This window comes from Furipterus horrens, unplaced genomic scaffold (assembly GCF_987537825.1).
Source record: "Furipterus horrens unplaced genomic scaffold, mFurHor1.1.pri manual_scaffold_5, whole genome shotgun sequence".
Taxonomy (NCBI): domain Eukaryota; kingdom Metazoa; phylum Chordata; class Mammalia; order Chiroptera; family Furipteridae; genus Furipterus; species Furipterus horrens.
Window position 1 is genome coordinate 17,275,257 of NW_028327175.1, and position 20,987 is coordinate 17,296,243.

Sequence of the window (20,987 nt, forward strand, 5' to 3'; positions counted from 1 at the left end):
GAAAAAAGGAACCTTCATTCACTGCTGATGGAAATGTAAACTGGTACAGCCTCTAAGGTAAACATTATAGGGGATCCTCTAATAATTAAGAACAGAGTTACCATATTATCCGGCAATCCCATTTCTGGGTACCTACCTAAACATTTGAAAAAATTATTCACAAACATATATGCACCTCTATGCTTATTTCAACATTAATCATGGTGAGAAGACATGGAGACAACCAAAGTGTCCTTGGATAGAGGTTTGGATCAAGAGGATGTGGTACACATGTACAAAGAAATAATAACCACACACACAAAAAAGGAATACTGCAATTTGTGACAAGATATATTTTGAGAATATCATGCTAGTCAAAAGAAGTCAGAAAAAGTCAAGAACCATATGACTTCACTCATATTTGAGATATAAAACTGAAAGTATAAATAAACAAACAACAACAACAAAAAGAATTCATAGACTCAGACAACAGTATGGTAATTACCAAAGAAAAGGTGAATAGGGAGTTAGAAAGGAATACAAGGGGTCAGATATATGGTGATGAAAGATGATTTTGTTACCATCAGCAGTTAGCTAATTATTGATGAGAAAGGGGAGCAAAGGGAACTAGACTTTGGGTTTAATAAAGTGGAGAGCATAAGCCTATTTGCTCCATCGTGAAGCTGCAGATTCATGCTCCAGGTGATTATAACTTCACTTCACCAAGAGGGTTAACACTCCCCCCTTCCCCCTTTGGTACCAGATTGTTGTGAGGCTCAGTGGGAGATGCTGGACCGTGGAAGCCTGTCAATCTAACTAGGGGGTGTAAACCCAAATAAAGCCTGCAAAAACTTGGGAAGTTGATTGGTCTTTTTGAAAAAGCTTCTGGTATTTCCCCAGCCCTAGATATATAATCTCAGGGGAACAAAGAGCCCCCAACCCACCCCCATGACCTGGATGTGCCCCATGCACTAGCTCCATGCACTCTCCTGTCTGTACCATTCTCCATGACCTTGTGGCCCTAACAGCCATGGAACCAATGGCCATGCAGACTCAACACAGGAGCTCCAGAGCGGAGCCTGAACACCTCAGCACAGAAATGGGCAGCAGCTGAAAACACACACCAAACTAGCTAGACGCTGGATTGGGCTGCACTCTCGCACGGAGCAGAAATTCTGGACACTGGCTTTCGTCTTGGCTTTGCTGAGGACATCATTGGACATTTTTTTTCATGGCAGGACAGACAGAAATGGGGTGAACTCCCTTAATTGTACATCACTATAAAGTTTACCACAGAAACACAGCCTCCCTGTGTGGGTTTCAGGGAATTCTTTTCCTCCTGATACCACAAGAACTCCATTTCCACTTTCACTGACAACACTCAATAACCAAGTTTTTCCGAAGAAACTGATTTTGGTCCTGCACAAAACAAAAAGGAGGTATTCTAGAGCACTTAACTACTATTCTCATAATTTACTTCGCTCTGTGTATTCACTTCAATTATTTAAAGGATCTTATTTTACTAGAAAATAGACATTTAATTTGTTATGCTATTTTTTTATTCCTGCATCTCCAGTAATGATTCCTATACATATAGAAAAAGACAGCTAGTTCCTGAGAATACAAGGACACCAGAAAAGATAAAGAGACATAGAAAAAGAAAACTTCTAAGTAACAGACCCACAAAAATCCAGCATTTATTGACAGAGGCAACAAAGAGAGGTCCAATCCCATTAACATTGTGATGGAGGTATTCTCCAGTAAAAGTTTATAGATAAACAAAGGAGGATGTCTATTGCCTGTTATTCGTGGAGATGTAATTTACTACCATCATAATATAGCTATTGATTTTGACCAATGTGAAAAATTGCCCATAGGTTATATCTTTCCTAATGATTTAAAAAGCAATTAGAACTATACACATTAAATACTGAAATTTCAATATGGACAAGCCAATGAATGTCTCATAATAAGACTTTGATACTGGAAAATGGCTGCTAAGTGTCTTTGTGTTTCACATCTGAGAAATAATATTTGGAGCAATATAATAATTATGAAAGCACATAGATTAGTGTGTAAATGTGTTGTTTCTTATGTGATTAATGGAAACTCAAGAGCAATTTATTGAGCTTTACAAGAAAAACCATTAGATAAAGATTTAGATTATCAATCAATCTCTAGATTCAGGCAATAAAGACAAACCTGAGTTTGTGCAATTAATGTATAACACAGTAGAATTTTACACATTAATAATCAAGAATCTGCTTTAGTCATTCATCATTAGTATATTTAAAGGTAATTCCCCAAGTGAAATATTGTACTTGATTGAAAAAATTAATTCTCTTATAATCTAATAATTGTTTTTCTTTGAATTTTATTAGGCACTTGCTAAATATTTAGATGGCCATATTTTTCTGTAACTACACAGTAAAAGATGACATAACAATGGAGATAATAAAAAAAATGCAGTGTCACCACCAAATAGGAATAAATGGAGACATTGCAAGGATAAATACAAACCTAAACAATTGTAATAATTTTATATTTCCGTAGTGTCAAAGGAAAATAGAACCAACTCTCTTTTGTCTTCTATCATATTTTTTCTTTAAAAACTTTATTTCTAAATTGTTTCTCTATATCATTGAGAGGTGTGCAATTTTTGAAAAGATAAATGAGCTTCTTGCCAGTTTTGCATCCTATGGGTGGCTTTCCTGAAGGTCTTGGAATGTAAACATCTCTCTTCTTTGTGGGAGTTTGGCCAAGGCACTTGACTCCAAGTCATAACTTCAGCTTGTCAAAAGATGTAAAAAGTAAGTACAGATGCAAAATAGAATTTATTTTCTGAAACTGAAACCCATAAATAAGATTGAAAATGTATTTTAAAATATTGACCATGTTTACAAGAATAAAATCAGTAATGCAATATTTTTGTACTCACTCTCGTTATTTATCATTAGATTTATTTTTCAACTGCTGGGTTTTCCATATACACCATAATAACAATAAAGTATATACATGGCTTCTTATTTTTAATCTTAGTAAGACATATCATCACAATGTCTTTGTGCAAACACTTTGTACTTGCAGAATTTCTATTTTACAAGAAAATTAATTATTCACATCAATAATATACAGAGGTGGGCAAAAGTAGGCCTATAGTTGTTCAAATGAATAACTATATAATATAAAAATAAACAAGAAGGAGCTCTGTGTTTCACATACAACTGTAAACTTAATTTTGCCCACATCTGCAATTTTTATATCGTATAAACTATTGTTTGTAGTAAGTTTTCTCAAAAATATTGGGAAAACAGATTTTGACCAAGTTTTCACCATTAGATGAATTCTCAAAACTTTAACTTTTAAATAGATGGCTTTCAATGACTCAAAAGGGTTATTTTTTCAGTAGTAGTAATATATTAATTTGCTCATATTTTAGTTAATCCCGAGAGTATACAATAAAATATTATACTGCATTAATATGTAAATACAATATAGTATTATTAAAATAAACAAGTGAACATTTAATTTAGTTACTGAAAATAAAATTAAATTGGTATATATTTAAGAATACATTTTCCACATCTACTCCTAAATGTTCCCAATAGAAAATGAGTCAACTGTTGATTAGAGAAATAATTACTGTTCAAATTATTGTATCCATAGCATTCAGTGTGTACCTGTCAACTTTGCATTTCATTTTCTTTTGATAAAACTACACAATAAACTTCAGGAGATATTATTTTTATGAATTCAATGTCTCTTCTGAATTACTACTGAGAATATTTCTCAAAATGTCTTTTGAATATAAAGAATACAATGGATCCAATAAAGGAAGAGATGAGGATACAATGATTGGGCTATGACAGAATGGACAGTTCATTAGTGTAGATATACTTTTTTCTTGTTTCTGTATCTTTCAGAATTAGAATAGAGTATAGAAGTGTGTGTATTGTGAAAGAGTTAGATATATGAAATTCTTGAGATTATATCTTGAAAACAGGTACTTGGCAAATTCAGTTCACAGGCTTTATGTATAGTTCATACAAATAGCATTTTGAAACACTGAATTTTGATTAGTCAGTGGGACTATTTCTTCTGGAAACTGAATAAAATAGCAGTTTATTAAATTATATAGGTCAGAATTTAAAATAATACATTATTGTTTTAATTATATTAATGATAGATACTCTGACTTGTTATTGAGAAATAAAAAAAGCTTATATATTTCACTTAGATAGAGTCAATGTAGAAAATGCACATATTTTAAACTACTACAGCCCAATTTATAACATCTAAAAAAAACAATAATATGTTGCAACATTAGGCCTGCTATAGATAAGGTGACTTTACTTTACATTCAGACTTCTAAATAGTTCATGCAGTTTATTCTAACTTCACTATAACCTGAACGATAAAGATGGGCATAACTTTTAAATGATATACTGTCCAATTCTGGAGGAAAAAAAATAAACATGATATATTTTGTAACCTGGTCCACTCCACACTATGCAGTTGTGGTGTCTTTTTTGTACAATATATATGAATCTGGAGATAATTTAAAGGTAAATATTACGAGGCTGTTTTAGAGAATTTTAGGACCTCCCCCATCTCACTCACTCCATCTTAATTTCTGTAGCACCATAGATTCTAGAATATAAATGCACTGTTCCAGCAACTGAGCTTTGAGTCTCACATTCACGTAACTGCCTAATTTTATCTCCACCTTCACCTGTCAAGACACTTCAATAATTTCAGTAGCTTTATATGACATGTCATTGAAAATGAAGGACTGAAATCATAGGGAACAAACAGGCAGATGCTTCGGGTAGTCATATAGTAAATGATATGCCTAGGAGTGAAAATAGACATGAAAATTATTATAATAAAAGTAGTAAGGGCTGCAACAGAGTTATGAGAGTTATGTTTATGCTTCTATGAGTCCACCAATATATATTCTGTCTCAGTGAGAACCCTGAGAGAAAAGAACGAAGAATATGGCCCCAAAAAACACATTTAATTAACAAGCATTATATACAATTAACAAATGGAAATAAAATTAGAATATCAGACTCCCTGGTTAGAAAAGAAAAAATGGAAGGGAAGTCACAATACCAAAATCTCCCTAGAGAAAATTTTAAGCCAGACAGATGGGTGTCATTAAAAATTGGGTACCCAAAAGGTCCCTTGACATTGCTTTTTTGTAGAGAGAAAGATATCTTAAGAGAGAGAGACTGTACGCGTGTGTGTGTACACCCCATAAAAACTGCAGATAACAGCACAATTAAATTCATTAATTCCTTTTTCATTTAAAAATTATTTCTATGGCAATGTTTGTTATGAAAACAATGTTGGCTTTTCTTAATAATGTTGGTTACTTAATTTCCCCTATGCTTCAAGTTGAGCTGTGTATTTTTATGCAGAGAAAGAAGTAAAATACATTTAGCATTAAGAACGATAGCTTTAATCATTATTTTTATATAAATTTATCTTCTTGGATGACTTCTTTTTTTTTACATGTTGTTTGGAAAAGTTCAGAAAAATTTAGAAATAATTGCTCGTTAATCTCCACTTGTTAGTCATTTCTAATGTAAATATTCACATACCCTCATGCATACATATACAGACGTTTTTAATTGATATATTGCAATATTGTTAGTTGCATACATTTTAACCATGTTATTTTTTCTATATATTGCAATATATATTTAATATATTACTATCCCATTAAACATTTTTTAAAAACGTGATTTTAATGTTTGCATCATAGCCTGTGAAAAATATGGTCTATATCTCTTGTTCTAATTCCTTGTATTAGATTTGTGGGATGTTACTTCACTTCAATATGAATACACTTCAATATGAATTTTAACTATCAGTGATCTTTGGAAAATATACATGTACATTCACTTATATACTTATATGTATACACATTAAATTTTATCAAAATTATATACATCACACTTATATGTTTAAAATTTAATATATGTATATAATTTATTTTCAGAAATGTAATACCAAACAATCAACAATTCTATTAAGTATTTCAGTGTTCAATATCTGTTTCAAAGCAAAAACATAAGCAAATTTAGGATAATTTTTCTAAATTTTATTAAGTAATCTTTTAACAGTTTTCTATAACACTGTAGTTTTTCTTTTCTTTTCTTTTCTTTTTAAATGTGTTTTATTGATTATAATGTTACATTTGTCCCGATTTCCCTTCCCTCTGCTCCCCTCCACCCGGTGGCCCCATCCCTCCAGTTGTCCCCCCCTTTTAGACCATGTCCATTAGTTGTGCATATAGTTCTTCTCAACCTCTCTCTGTCTATTCCATTCCTTCCTACCATGATCCCCAATTCCTATATCATCTCCCTCCCTCTCCCCATTCCCCCTCCCTGTTGATCTCCCCCCGATATGTTCCCCATACCTATAGTTCTTTTTCCACTCTCGTTGCCTGTTTAGTTTGCCTTTGTTTCAATTCCCTAGCTTCCATTGTTTCTTGTGATGCAGTTTTCATTTTAGATTTCATAGTTTTGATCCTCCTTTTTCTAAACCAGTCCCTTTAACATCTCATATAACAGTGGTTTGGATCTAATGAACTCTTTCAGTTTTGTTTTGTCCTGGAAACACTTTCTCTGCCCTTCTATTCTGAATGACAATTTCGCTGGATAGAGTATTCGTGGTTGTAGGTTTTTGCTTTTCATTACTTTGAATATTTCTTGCCAGTCCCTTCTTGTAGTTTTTCTTTTCAATTATCAATAATTTATACTGACATGTGAATAAGTTATTGCTATTGAAAAAATAAAACACTTTCCACTAGGGTAAACTGGAAGAGATATGTAGAAAAGATGAGTGCATCAGTTTGGTTCACATTAGCAAACTGTGAAGCTGTGCTTGTTGAAAGTTGATTAGGCAATGTTTTGGGATCAACAAACATGGCGCAGAGGAAAGACAGCTAAGCTTGGCAGAAGGTCGAGTTAGGCAGAAATGGAGTCATAAGTCCTCAACTTACCCTGCTGAGAGTTCTGAAACTTAGATGAGACTTCAAAGCGTTCCATATGTGGGGCTACGTTACTGGGCTATTGTATGTCCCGTGAAGGCTGCCATGACAAAATATGACACATTCAGTGGCTTAACAACATAAATATTTTTTCTCGATTTTGAAGGTTTTAAGTTCAAATCAAGATGTTGGAAAGTTTCTTTATCCTGAGACTTACCTGGCTTGCAGAGTGCTACCTCATTGTATTCTCTGTGCATACATATCCCTGGTGTCTCTCTTCTTCTAAGGATACCAGTTCTATTGGACTAGGGTCCCACCTTTATTATCTCATTTAACCTTAAATCCCTTACTAAAGACCCTTTTCTCTAAATACAGCCACATTGAAGATAGGGCTTTGACATATGGATTTTGAGATAACACATTTCAGTTCACAAGAACCCTGCATTGTTCAGTCATCACACATGTGTTGCTCAACTTGGAGAAGTGGGCAATTCCTTAGTCTGGGTGAAGCTCTTTGACTCAGTTGGTTAGTGACCCAATTTCTGGATATATAATTAAAATGAACATGTTTAGCAATTGACAAAGACATAGCATTTATTCTTTTATCTGTAGAGTAAAATTTATCATGGTAGAAATATCCAAATGGAAGAACTTGAAACTGTTTATCTTCCACTAAGATAGTAAATCAAAAAATCAAACAACTTCTTAAGGACAATAGCATATCAAATAATTTTAAAGATATAAAGATATCACTAAAACTATCTTTTGAGAATTCTGTAAAGTCTCTGCATTTTTATGACTGCTGATATATCTGAGGTCTGGTCATTGTTCTATTAATAATTGGACAGATCGTTCTTTAAATGTCTGGAACCAGTAAGTGGCTTAATCTCTGCCAAGAGTTCTGGTGAGTGTTAGGGCATGCCTTCAACACCCAACCAGGCAGTTGAGAATGTCACTTAGCTATATCTCTTCCTGTTTGCACAAGGTCTCCAGGTCAGCCTGTAAGGTTCTTCTGTGCCTGTGCACAGCCTTTCACATGCGTATAACATTCTAGACTCTCAGAGATATGACATAGTTTATCTATGCCTCTATGTACATCTCATTCCTCAACATTTCCTTTCTTTAGCTTATACTGTATTTGCTCCATCAGTAACTTGGCAACTCAGAAACCCACGGTTTTAAACAATTTTATTTTAAATTTTTATTTATTTGTTAAAAAAAAAAAAAAAAAAAAAAAAAACACCCCAAGGGGAAAGGCTTCTCTTCCTGGAAGAGGTTCGATTCAGAATAAATAAAGACAGCTTTGCAATTAGAATCTTACATGGAGCCATGAAACATAAAATGATAACAGTTCTCTGGAATGGGGCTTCAGAGGAAGTCAAACACTGTTCTTCCTGCTTCGGCAGCTACCAGGCTGCTGGTTTTAAGTCTGCTGCAGAGCTGGGTCTTTGCGTTTTGAACAGAACAAGTAGAAATGTACACAGAATGTCATTAATACCGGGATTCAGATATATATTTTAAATAACCATTTTCCAGTTGATGCATGCATTCGGTTAATCTCGAGTCCTGAAAAAGTGTTCTGATCATTTTTGCTACTTTTCACATTTTTGTTACAAAAGAGAATTTTCAGAGGTCTTAACCATTTTCAATGACATCACTCCTTGCATGTACACTATTGATACTTTTTTTTTTCGTAAATAAATCATAAAAATAGAAATTCATGGGAAAGAATGACAAAATAATATTAAATTTTAGGATTAAAAGTCAATTATTTTTTAAATTTATTTATGTGCTTGTTTACTTATTTTATTTTTAGAGAGAGGGGAAAGGAGAAAGAGAGGGAGAGAAATATCTGTGTGGTTGCCTCTCACTCGCGTCCCCAACTGGGGACCTGACGTGCAACGTAGTAATGTGTCCGAGCTGGAAATCGAACCAGCGACACTTGGTTCGCAGGCCGACACTCAATCCACTTAGTCACAGCAGCCAAGGCTAAAGTCAATTATTTATATAACCTAAAGTTGGAATTTTAAAATAACTATATTGAAAAAGTATAATCATTAATAATTTATGTAAATTCATTCAACTTTATGTGATATTTTATAACATCTTTAGATAATATATTTATTTTGATAAATTATTAAGTTTAAAATAGGTGAGTTATTTTAGGAAAGTCATGAACTTTAACAAAAGTTAAATGAGCCATTGTTGTTCTCCATTAGTCCCTGTTTCCTTGTTTACCTACAGAATGCCATTTAACTTATTTTTCATTAAAATTATTTTTAGAGCTAAATTAAGTTTACGATGCTTGTCTCCTTCTTTGTTATTTTTTGTTGTTCTCAATATTTCCCCATGAGAATACAGAGCATAAGAGCAGACCAATAAATATTGTGTACATCAATAACAAATGATTGAAAGAAGAGGATCTGTTTTTACCATTTGTTTCTTTAGAGTCAGGTGAATCAAAGGAATGATTCATAATACCGCAGAAAAGATGCATTTCACTGATAATAACTAAAAGATGGATGCAGAAATAACATTAGTCATACAAACATAGTGATAGATTAATGTTAAAGACTAAAGAAATATCTCTGCATATACATCTTTTTAATTTATTGTTGTTTTCTTAGTAATGAATGAAATGAGAAAGTTTACCTCCCAACTTTTTTTTTTCAGAATAAAGATTAAAAACTTCATTTTTACAAGTAAAACCATATTGAATATAGGTATTTTATTTGTGTTAAACATTTAATCATTGCATTTATCCTACAAAAGAACATTGCTAGATTTTTTCCTTTACTTGGGAGGAGTATATGTAGCAAAATAATCTCCTCCTCCTCCTCCTAAATAAAGATTTGTTGAATAATATACAATTAAACATTTAAACATTTCCCTACCAACGTTTATTGTTCATTATCATTACCAAATCTGTAACTAAAGACAAATGATGTGAAGCAATACATAAGATTTTATTAAACAATTATAGTTATAAAAATTTTCCCAACAGTTCCAAAAGCTAAAACCTACATCTAAATTCATGAGTCTTTACATTATTTATATATTACTATGCAATTATGTAAAACTTTCTTTTAAAAAGAGTACATTAGAAAACACAGGCAAAACTAATTTATAAAGATCTTGTTATCTTTTTAAGGGATTAAGCACATAGCTGCATACCAAAGAGAAAACTTGCTTTGAAACAGAAATATTAGCTTGAAACCTTTAATAACAACAAATATTAAAAATAAAATCAAAATATTTTACCTTTTTACTCTTTTTGCTTATTAGAAATTATAGATCATGCTCCATGTAATGCCTTTAAGAAAATTATTTTAATGTGTATTGTTTTAAATTTCAATATTTAAAGGAAAACCTTGTTCTAACATTGTCAGTTTAATACATGTGTATGTGTAAAATGTACTTTCCCTTCACATAAGTAGAAAAGTATACAGTTTGTTTTATCTTATTATTTTGATTGGAAGGGTTTGTAAGAAAAGTAGTCTTTATATTATTTGACTCATCTGATTCTTTCTAATTAATTCTAATTTTAACTGATTTTAAACTTTTCTATACCTGATATTTTATATTTTGTAATTACTTTAACAATATTAATATTTCAATAATAATCACTTGTGTCTCTCCAAGAGCAAATGTAATAAAATGGGGACAATACAGAGAAGGTTAGCAAGGCCTTTGCACAAATTTGTGAAGTGTTCTTCATCATCATCATCATCATCATCAGTGACAAAAAGTGTCTATACGTTTATCAATATTACTTGAGATAAAATAATTTTAAAAAGCAGGTTGGAGCAGAGGAATAAGTTAAATCAAGAAAAATAATCTTAGTTATTACACTTTAAAAGGCTACAACAAAATGAATAAAACCTTAACTCCTCCAGGAGGAGAAAATTTAGGCTTCAGACAAGAGTCAATTAAGTTATTTTCAGTACATATGATGGAGAAAATGCCTGGACATTTGTTTATTTACTACATTAGAAAGAATACAAAATAATCGAGCTATATGGCATAGACTTCAAAGTTTTCCCTCCTCCCTTTTGAAAGGTTAAATATATAACATTAAGTAAGCAATATTGTGAAATGAAAGTTATCTAGCACCTATCTGGCAAACATAAAGATGCTGTAAGAATATCAACATTTTTCTTTAATATTTAGAAAAATTATTTAAATGATACAATTATTTAGAGATTGAGCTAGCATTTATGAGTTGATTTATGTGCAAATTCAATGGTCTTTACACTGTAGTGTGCTCCTTCTCATTTTACTATTTTTACCCCTCAAAAACGAATGAGGTATCAATGATCTTTTGTATCAAACCAAAATGGTTATAAAACTTAAATAACATAAGTTTTCAGATGTAGAACTTTTCTTCACAAATGCCAATTATCTACTGATTATGAGAAAAACATTCAGTATGGTTCAATAATTTTGTAGGTTTTGTTTCAGCTGAATTAAAGTCAATTAACTCTGGACCATCTAAGAGCTAAATAAACTGTTAAGTGTCTCATAACACAATATAGTTTATTAAGAAAAAGCCCTAATATTAAAGCATAAGGGAAAAAGTAACTCAGGGATAGTTGGAAGGCACCTATATCCAGAGGACTATTTCTTCCACGTGCCATAGTATAAACAGTAGACATGATACTGATGTAGTCATGTCCTCATAGTATTTTAATACTGGGAAGAAACATTGAAGTTTTTGCATCACTCTGTAATTGTGAGAAATTTTTATAAGGAATAAAGTGACATGATAAAATGATGCAACTAACAATTATCAAAGGGATAGCAGAAGGTTAAAACTTACACTATTTTTAGTGTATATATACTTTATTAGTATATATGCAGATGTGTATATGAGTATACTAGCATACAAGTATATATGTATTTAGTGTATATAATAGAGTATATGAAAGCTATTCTTTCACATATATTATCTTTGTATCTTTCAACAGCTTTATAAAGACTGATGTTCCTTCTGCAATCTAAGGCCAATCTCTGCTTCTGTGATTGGGGTTCTTTACCTATAAATGTTCATTCTGTTTTTCATGCATTCAATTTTTCCTACTCACTTGTTCATAAACTTGTTGAGTACCTTGTATAGTAAATTAAAAAAGTCTATTCCTTACCATTTCCTACTTAAATCCAATGTTTTCCACATTCGCTATTCCGCTGCAGTAAATGCCCCTGTATTTACCTGCATTAACTACATCTCTTTCCTGTTGAACATTTTGTTTTTCACCAAATATCACTATTTCCTATCCTTTCCTTCCTTCTTTCCTTTCTCTTTTGTTTTATTTCCCTTTCCTTTCTTTTTTCCTTTTCTTTTCCTTCCTTCCTTCCTTCCTTCCTTCCTTCCTTCCTTCTTTCCTCCTTCCTTCCTTCCTTCCTTCCTTCCTTCCTTCTTCTTCTTTCTTTCTTTCTTTCTTTCTTTCTTTCTTTCTTTCTTTCTTTCTTTCTTTCTTTCTTTCTTTCTTCTTTCTTTCTTTCTTTCTTTCTTTCTTTCTTTCTTTCTTTCTTTCGTTCGTTCATTCTTTCTTTCCTCTCTCCCTCCCTCCCTCCAACCCTTTTTCTTTCTCCTTCCTCCCTTCCTCCCTTCCTTTCATACTAGACTTCACTTCGCTTGGGTCTTTTCTACATCTATTTCTCAAGTCAATTAACATGTTTATTCTTCCATTTTGCATAGTATTAAATTAGGTGTTTGAGATTTTTTTTTCCATTGCAGAAAACAGGAAAAACTAAATTAAAGCATTCCGCATCTTAGGCAGCACACATATGCCTGTATTCAACTAAGCAGCTGACTTATTCAAACAGCTGATGAAAATATCTATTTACCATTTACTATTTGCACCACTCTAATGTGGACTCCCTCTGTCATATTACCCAACACTATACTTTGCTAAAATTGATAGTGACTTATGTGACCCTGAATGCCACTGCAGTTTGTATTGTCGACCACATTTTCCTTGAAGCCCTCACCTTTCTTCCCCTTTCCCAGTTGGGTGGTCTACTAAGGCTCCCTCTCAATACGTAGCACCATCATAATTACTTAAAACTGAGAACCTGGGGGGAGAAATTCAACATTTCTCTGTCTCTATTTATGTTTACATAACCCATTATCATTTCTAGGTCAGTTATTACTTAAATATATCTTGAATCTATCAACTTTTCTTTTCTACTATCTTGCCATTTCCAGCTATTTTTGTCCTTAGTTTGAAATATTGCACACACCCAATGGCATAATTTAGTCTATCTTAGTATATACAAAGCTTACCCTAACTAAGCTATTTTCTACGCGTCAGGTAGACTTCTCTTATCAAAACTCAGATCTGATTATATTGCCTTACCTTAAAATATCTTATTTTCATTGTCCTCACAATTCTAAAAATTATTTTAAATTAGAAAACAAGACTAGATAACCTGACTCTACCTAATCCTCTAGCTTTTTCCAAACATATTCCCAATTTGATCTTGGTGCTTGATCTCTCCTTTTCTGTTTCCTGTTTGCTCTGCAATTGGGCCTTCACACATGTCCTGTTCTCTCAGCCTAGAGCTCCTTCACTTGTTCCTCCATTTGTCATTTTAATCCCCATTCTGTCATTAAGTCCAACTCCATCATTTCATTTAGGTCATTACTTTTGACCTCCTTAACTATGCATTTTCTTCTTAATATATTTTTGTAACACCAAGGTGTTTTTTCTATTTAGCACTTTATAAATATGATAATAAATATGAATTTTATATTTATTTGGGTGGTTATTTGATTAATATCTGTCCCTTAATAGATTCAAAGTTTTATCAGGTCAGAAACAATGTCTCAACTTTCCTTTTTAATTTTTTTTGTATCCTCAGTGTCTAGAAAGAACCTGATAAAGAGTTGTCCTTAAATTTTTGTAATATGAATTAACAAGTGAACAAATGGATGATAAAATAATTTCCATGACACTTTCTAAATTTCTTATTATTCTTATTTATATGTTACTCTGACAAATATTTTCATGGTATTCTCATAGTATTCCATATAGTGTGAAATAGCTTTGTGCTTTTGAAAATCAAACACCTCTGTCAAACATTCCTATTCATTAACATTATTTAATCCTGAGTACTGCCTATGTCAACTTTATAAGAAAGTTGGGGGTATAGGTCTGAAAGCTTTATATTTGTGGTTAAATCCTTAGACAAAGAGAATAATTTTTCTGGATTTTTCCAGAAATAGGTTTTTTTTTTTTTTTTTTTTTCCTGTCTGTACTGGTTTATTAAGGGAAATGCTTACTTCCACATTAATTTACACCTAGTGGTTCACCCAGGTACAATGCTTCTTGCATACCATATGTATTTCCAGTGTTACTAATCAACACTAGGTAGAAAATAGAAATGTTAAAAGGTCAAAAGAAACTACATAATTGACAGTATCACTATTCAGTTAAATGACATCTGGGGACATTAATCAGTAGGACCAGCCTCAGAACAAATTAGTGAATTAACAAGGGATATGGCTATTCAGGGGATTGCATGAGAAGATAATAAAATACTTGGGAAGTTTTAATGACTACATTTTCCCCAAGGAAAACTTCTGCTGAACAATCATTAAAAATATTCTCTATCATCTCTTATGTTTTTTTATGGTTCTTCCCAGTGATTCAAATGTGAATAATCACATTCCTAAAAAGCTATGCAATGATACTTATAAGAGCAACTGTAGGAGTAGTTATCCCTGAGAAGGGATAGGTGGCATTTTAAGGGTCTGAAAGAGCAGGCCTTATTTGAAATAAAGTGCATGTTATCTTATATTCCAATATTGGATAAATCTAACATTTAATGGTTGCATATTACTCTCTAGACATTCTCTAAGAAGCTATCTTGTTAAATTTTATTCTTAATTCACAGAACAGAAACTGAGGCAGAGCAGAGTGGAATGCATGCGTGCGTTTTCATAGGCAGGGTGATGCTGAGCCTTGGTACAGTTAATTGACTCCAAACTCTAGGTGTGTTTCATTATCCCATATAATTTCTAGAATGCCAAGTCATTTTTTTTACTTAGAGAAAAGATAAAATGTTAATACCCACCAGACTATATCTCTGTTCTACACTGTGCATAATAACTAATAAAACTGCTTACATTTTAAATTATTCTCTGTCACAACTTAACCTGAGAAGAACACACTCATTTACATTCCAAGGGCAGTTTGCTATTTGAATTAAACATAAGTGTACACAAGAAAGGCATCCCCTGATGTTTTCCAGGAAGTTAGCTTCTAAGCACTTTAACTAATATATTTTCTTGGCACATAACTGGTAAAGTGAAATGTATTATGCTGTCAGTAGAAACTGAACTGAGGACTATCATGCATCGTAGTATTAGCTACAGCAGTTACGTGTTATTATGACCTTGGACAAGTTGTCATTTTATGTTTCTGATTCATACTCTTAAAGCTTTCATCATGGGAAAATTGACAAGGTTATCTATGGTTATTTTAAGCTTTAAAATAAATTTCAAATAGTTAACTGATTATAGAACCCTCCCCACAAACATCACAATCCTCTTATTTTCTCCATCTCCATTAATCAAGCCACGTGGTCGGTCTGCAAACCAGAAACAATTTTCCTTTCCTTTCCCTTATCTCCTGCGGAATAACGAGACATACACAAAGAAGGTTTTACTGGGCAACTCATTCAAGCTCTTTCACGTGGACACACTGCGGATTGTTCTTCCATAAAGGCTTCCTACTCCAGGGCTACCATTGCCATAAGAGATGTGTGAAGATAGTGAATTTCTCATTAACATTCAAATGACCTGGCATGTAGGATGGGAGCATTCTGACCTTGGGTCCTAGCTGCTTAGGAGCTACAGGCACAAAGGATAACCAGCTATTCAGAGGAATTACATATCCATGCCTCTATTTCAGTAGCACTCTGCGGCACCTTATAGTGTTAAAGCTGCAGGCTATCTGGGAAGTGAGTTAACGTTGTGGCTTTTTAGAGTCCACATTTAAGGAAGTTATTTCTTTTTCACTCCCAGCATCTGATCTGAACTTGACTATGTTTTTTTCATATCCATGACTGCCACTCTAATCAAAGCCTACCTGATCATGAATAAACTTAACTGCTATTTGGTATGGATCTTATTCAGATAGGGTCTATTTTTCCATTAGACAAAATGCTTTATATTAATTTCTCCTTCCTGATTCAGACCATTCAAACTTCTCATCGCAATGCAAAGTACACCTTTTAGCACTATCCTCTTGCCTAGTTCTGAATCAATACTAACTCCTCTGTGCCCTCAAGGCAAACCAGTTCTCACCTTAGTCTGTGGCTCTACTTACTATTTAGCCACAATTTGCATGTTTGCTTCCTGCCTTCATTCACGTCTCAGTTCTCAGAAAGTCCTTCCCTGAACACTTGTTTAAAGTTTTTCAACTCTCTGCCCTTCCCCAATCATCACACTGTTTTATTTATTAATTTCACTCATCATTGTTGTATATTATTACTTGTATTTAACAACAGTATTTTTGTCTTTCCACTGGGTGATATGTTGCAGAAGAACACAACTTATTTAATTATGAATTCTTGGTAAATTGCTTGTAACATATATGGAATTATATGGTGGAAGAGATGAGAGTAAGTTTGAGGAGTGAATAAGAGAAGTAGCAAAGCAGCCAGTACAACTAGAGACATCTGTGACCTTAGCACAATTACATTTTTATTGATTAATGTATGTGTTCATATTTGTGTGTAATGTACATCTGATGGGGATTATATGACCTCTATGATCACTTCCAACTACAATAATACAATTTAATGTGTATTCTTATATAGATAAAAATACTACCTTGAGAACAAATAATCTCATCAACATTAGTATTTTTTAAAGTACTGAACACAGAAAGCTGAACTGCTTTCTTCCTGCTTAATAAAGAGGTGAGAAATTCTTATTTCCTCAAAAATGCAAATGTTGGTTTTATAGTTAAATACTTGGGCTCTTATATCTGTTCTTTTACTTGACAAAAAGTTTTAGATGTGAATAGTTGCGATTACTGTCTTTTACACACTATAGTAGTTTATTTACTGATTCAAGTTGATTTCTACTTTTTGTAACCTTACTTCTGGCTATAAAATAAAATATTGGAAGTTAGCTTTTGAGTAGAAAAAATTCATTAGAATTGTTCCCTAAAGAGCGTGAGTTCTCAATAGAATGTTGTTTTGAAAAGATGAATAGTATTGCTGGAACACAGAAATCCTTATTGAGATATATTTTTGTTTTGTTGTATTGTAGCATTATGTTTTTTTTTCTCCAAGTATTATTTGGAATATTAGCCCAAAATGATTCTAAAACTGAGTTGAAACAAAGACAGAAAGAAGAATAGCAAACTAATAGTGATAAAGTTCCAAAGGCAGAAATAAAAAGTAGTCAAGGGAGAAATATTAACTAAAATTGCTAAAAGAAAAGAAAATAAATTGATAAAAGAAATGTTACTTTAAGACATCAGAATAAAATGAAAGACAGATAGGTTTCAATTTAATGACTGCTTGGTGGCTTATATAAAAATGGATCAATTTTCCCAGTCTAACTTTTAATAGAAAATCATCTATTTCCAGACATGGCTAAATTTTGAGTTAAAGAAAACTTTTTACAATAAGAACTTCACATGAAAACTTAAAAAATATATATTTTATGAGGTTAAATAAAATTATGGATTTTACTTGGTATTTTATATTCTATTTAGCTATATATTAAACTTTATAAATCAAAACATGTTAATCACATTAAATGTTTTTTCTACATATTTAAATATCCTTAAATCATTTTATAGTTGTGATCACTTAAGTCACTAGTAAAGATGTCACCATTTAATACAAGAGACATCAAATTTGAATTCACTTAATTTTAAAAACACTTTAGTTGTGTCATGTTAGTGCTGTCTATAGCTTCAGAAAACAATATGTGGTATCAAAACTTAAAGTATTTTTATGATACTGTTTGAAAATGTGATGAAAAAATCAATGTAGAAACATTTTGCTTCTTCTACCAGTATTCACCTTTCCACCGCTAATCAGATTTAACATTCTCACATTAGCTTCCATGTATAATCTTGTCTATAAAGCAATGTTTATTGATATAAATCTTTTTTATTTAAAAAGTTATGTACCCATGTGTCTTAAATGTCAATCAATATAATGAATTAATATTGTTATATTAAAATAACATTTTACACCAAAAGCAAAGACAGATTTTTTATTCATTTGAATGACTTTATTTTTATAAATAACATAGATTTTCATTTTAATATTTATGGCCACTGATTGGAATATTTAGGTTATCTAATAACCTTATATCTCATAAGCTAATGTTTGTAAAATAATAGTCATTCTAAGGACACTAAAGACTGTATTTAGGACCCATGCTGAACCAATATAACCTCTTTTTAGCTAATTATATCTGCTCATAAACTTATTTCCAAACAAAAAGACGTGATGAGGTTCCAGTTGAACATAAATTAGGGGGTACACTGGCTTGAGAAAAAAAATTAAAATCAACCCAAAAGCACTAAACCCAACAATTTCACAGCCAGTTGTAACTACCATTCAAAAACAGATAGTTTCTTACAGAAAATGGTCAAGAACTTAGAACATGAGATCTTCCCTCCTTTTATGAAACCTATGTGATGTAGCTACCATATTGGACAAGAACACCATTTTGATCAACAAAGAAAAAGGGCAGGCTGATCCCAATTATGAACATAACCCATCATATATATTTTTAAAGTATTAGACATGGACAACAAGGTGGGGATTGACTATGGGAGAAGGGGTGGGCTGGGAGGGGAACAATGGGGGGAAAAGTGGGACAACTGTAATAGAAAAACAATCAATCAATCAATAAATATTAGAATGATACAAGCAAAGTTTTAACTGCATGCCCATCAATATCATGAAGAGTGTATTATACAAAGAGGATTTCGTATATAATTGAACACATTAACAGATTAAAGGAGATAAAACATGTGTTTCTCTTAATTAAATAAAAAATGCAAACTTTATAAAAAATAATCATTGGTGGCTGGCTCCTAAATCTCCGGAGGCTCCACGGACTGCGAGTCATGGAGGGGACGGATGCGAGACTGTTCCACGAATTCCCGTTGCTTCTGCCCCAGAACCTAGCCAAAACCGTGTATGAAGGATTCATCACTGCTCAGGGAAGAGATTTTTATATTAAAATATTGTTGCCTGAACATCTGCAAGTGAAGAATGCAAGGTTACTATATAGTTGGCAGCTGAAGACAATACTTAATGGTTACCATCAAATAATAGAACAGAGAATGAAGCACTCTCTTGATCTACTGAGCTTTATGATGGAGTTGAAGATGGTTTTGGAGGTTGCTTTAAAGAATAAACAAGAGATACATGCAGTGCCTCTTCCTCCTGAGTTTTACTCAGGCCTTATTGAAGAGATAGGAACTCTTGGTTGGGATAAACTTGTGTATGTGGATTCATACTTCAGTACCATCAAGTTAAAAGCTGAAGATGCTTCTGGTAGGGAGCATCTAATCACTCTCAAGTTGAAGGCAAAGTACCCTGCAGAATCACCAGATTGTTTTGTGGATTTTCCTGTTTCATTTTCTGTTTCCTGGACACCAAAGAGCTCCATAATAAGCATCTATAGTCAGTTTTTGGCAGCATTGGAATCACTGAAGGCATTCTGGGATGTTATGGATGAAATCGATGAGAAGACTTGGGTACTTGAGCCAGAAAAACCTACACAGAGTGCAACAGCACGCAGAATTGCAGTAGGGAATAATGCTTCAATAAATATAGAGGTAGACCCCAGGCATCCTACTATGCTTCCTGAGTGCTGTTTTCTTGGAGCTGACCATGTGGTGAAACCCCTGGGAATTAAGCTGAGCAGAAACATACATTTGTGGGATCCAAAAAATACTCTGTTACAAAATTTGAAAGATGTTTTAGAAATTGATTTTCCAGCTCGTGCTATCCTGGATAAATCTGATTTTTCTATGGATTGTGGAATTTGTTACGCCTATCAACTTGATGGTGCCATTCCTGATCAAGTGTGTGATAATCCCCAGTGTGGACAGCCTTTCCATCAAATATGCTTATATGAGTGGTTGAGAGGACTACAAACTAGTAGACAGAGTTTTAGCATCTTATTTGGTGAATGTCCATATTGTAGTAAGCCAATTACCTTGAAAATGTCCGGGAAGAAGCCCTGAAATAAGAATGTAACATTTCTGTGAAGAACTGAAGCTTTAAAAATTATCAAAAGGATTTTGTTCGGTATCTTCAGAGAAAATATAAAGCAAGACATACTAACATTAAAAGAAGAAGAATGGTGAAGCCATAATAATACACATCTGCCTTTGTCTCTTCACTAAGGGTAAACTGGGAAATTGCAACCCAAAATCCTGTAGAACTTTTTAGGTCTGTGACTTCCATACCAGTTGTATTAGTATATGTGTTCCGAGGTGGACTTCTTGATTTGTTGAATATATCTTGACTGGTAAAATCTTGATGGGGTACATAAAGTGAGTTTGGGAACTGCAAAAAAAAAAAAAAAAAATCATTGTACTAAATAATTTACATTTAGCGAATCAACTATAAAGTAGATATTCATTCATATAATTCTGGATATTTAGGGAAAAATTAAACAAGCTTTAAATTGAGGGCAAATGTTTAGTGAGTGTCTGTTTATTATTTCTTAATTTTAAAGAGAACTTTAAGCCAGCGTTTATATGTTTTCTATCTAGGAAGAGAAGATGTATAATCGTAATCATGGTGAAGTAATCAGTGCAAGATTGTGTTTAGAAAACTATCCATCAAAAGAAGAGATGTCCTATGTTCGATTCAACTCTATTACGTCTAACACGTATCCTTTCTGTTGACTACAGAAAATTTGAAATTAAACACCCAAGTAATTTTACCCTTGTAAGTAATGATTGTTTTCTATGGGAGGTTTCTGCAATTTTTTTGCCCCTAATTGCAG

At 32.7% G+C, this 20,987-nt stretch overlaps 1 pseudogene; it reads left to right on the top strand.

The window, feature by feature from the left end:
- Positions 1-19,052: 19,052 nt before the first annotated feature.
- Positions 19,053-20,550, top strand: LOC150008251 (E3 ubiquitin-protein ligase FANCL pseudogene; annotated as a pseudogene).
- The last annotated feature ends 437 nt before the right edge of the window (positions 20,551-20,987 follow it).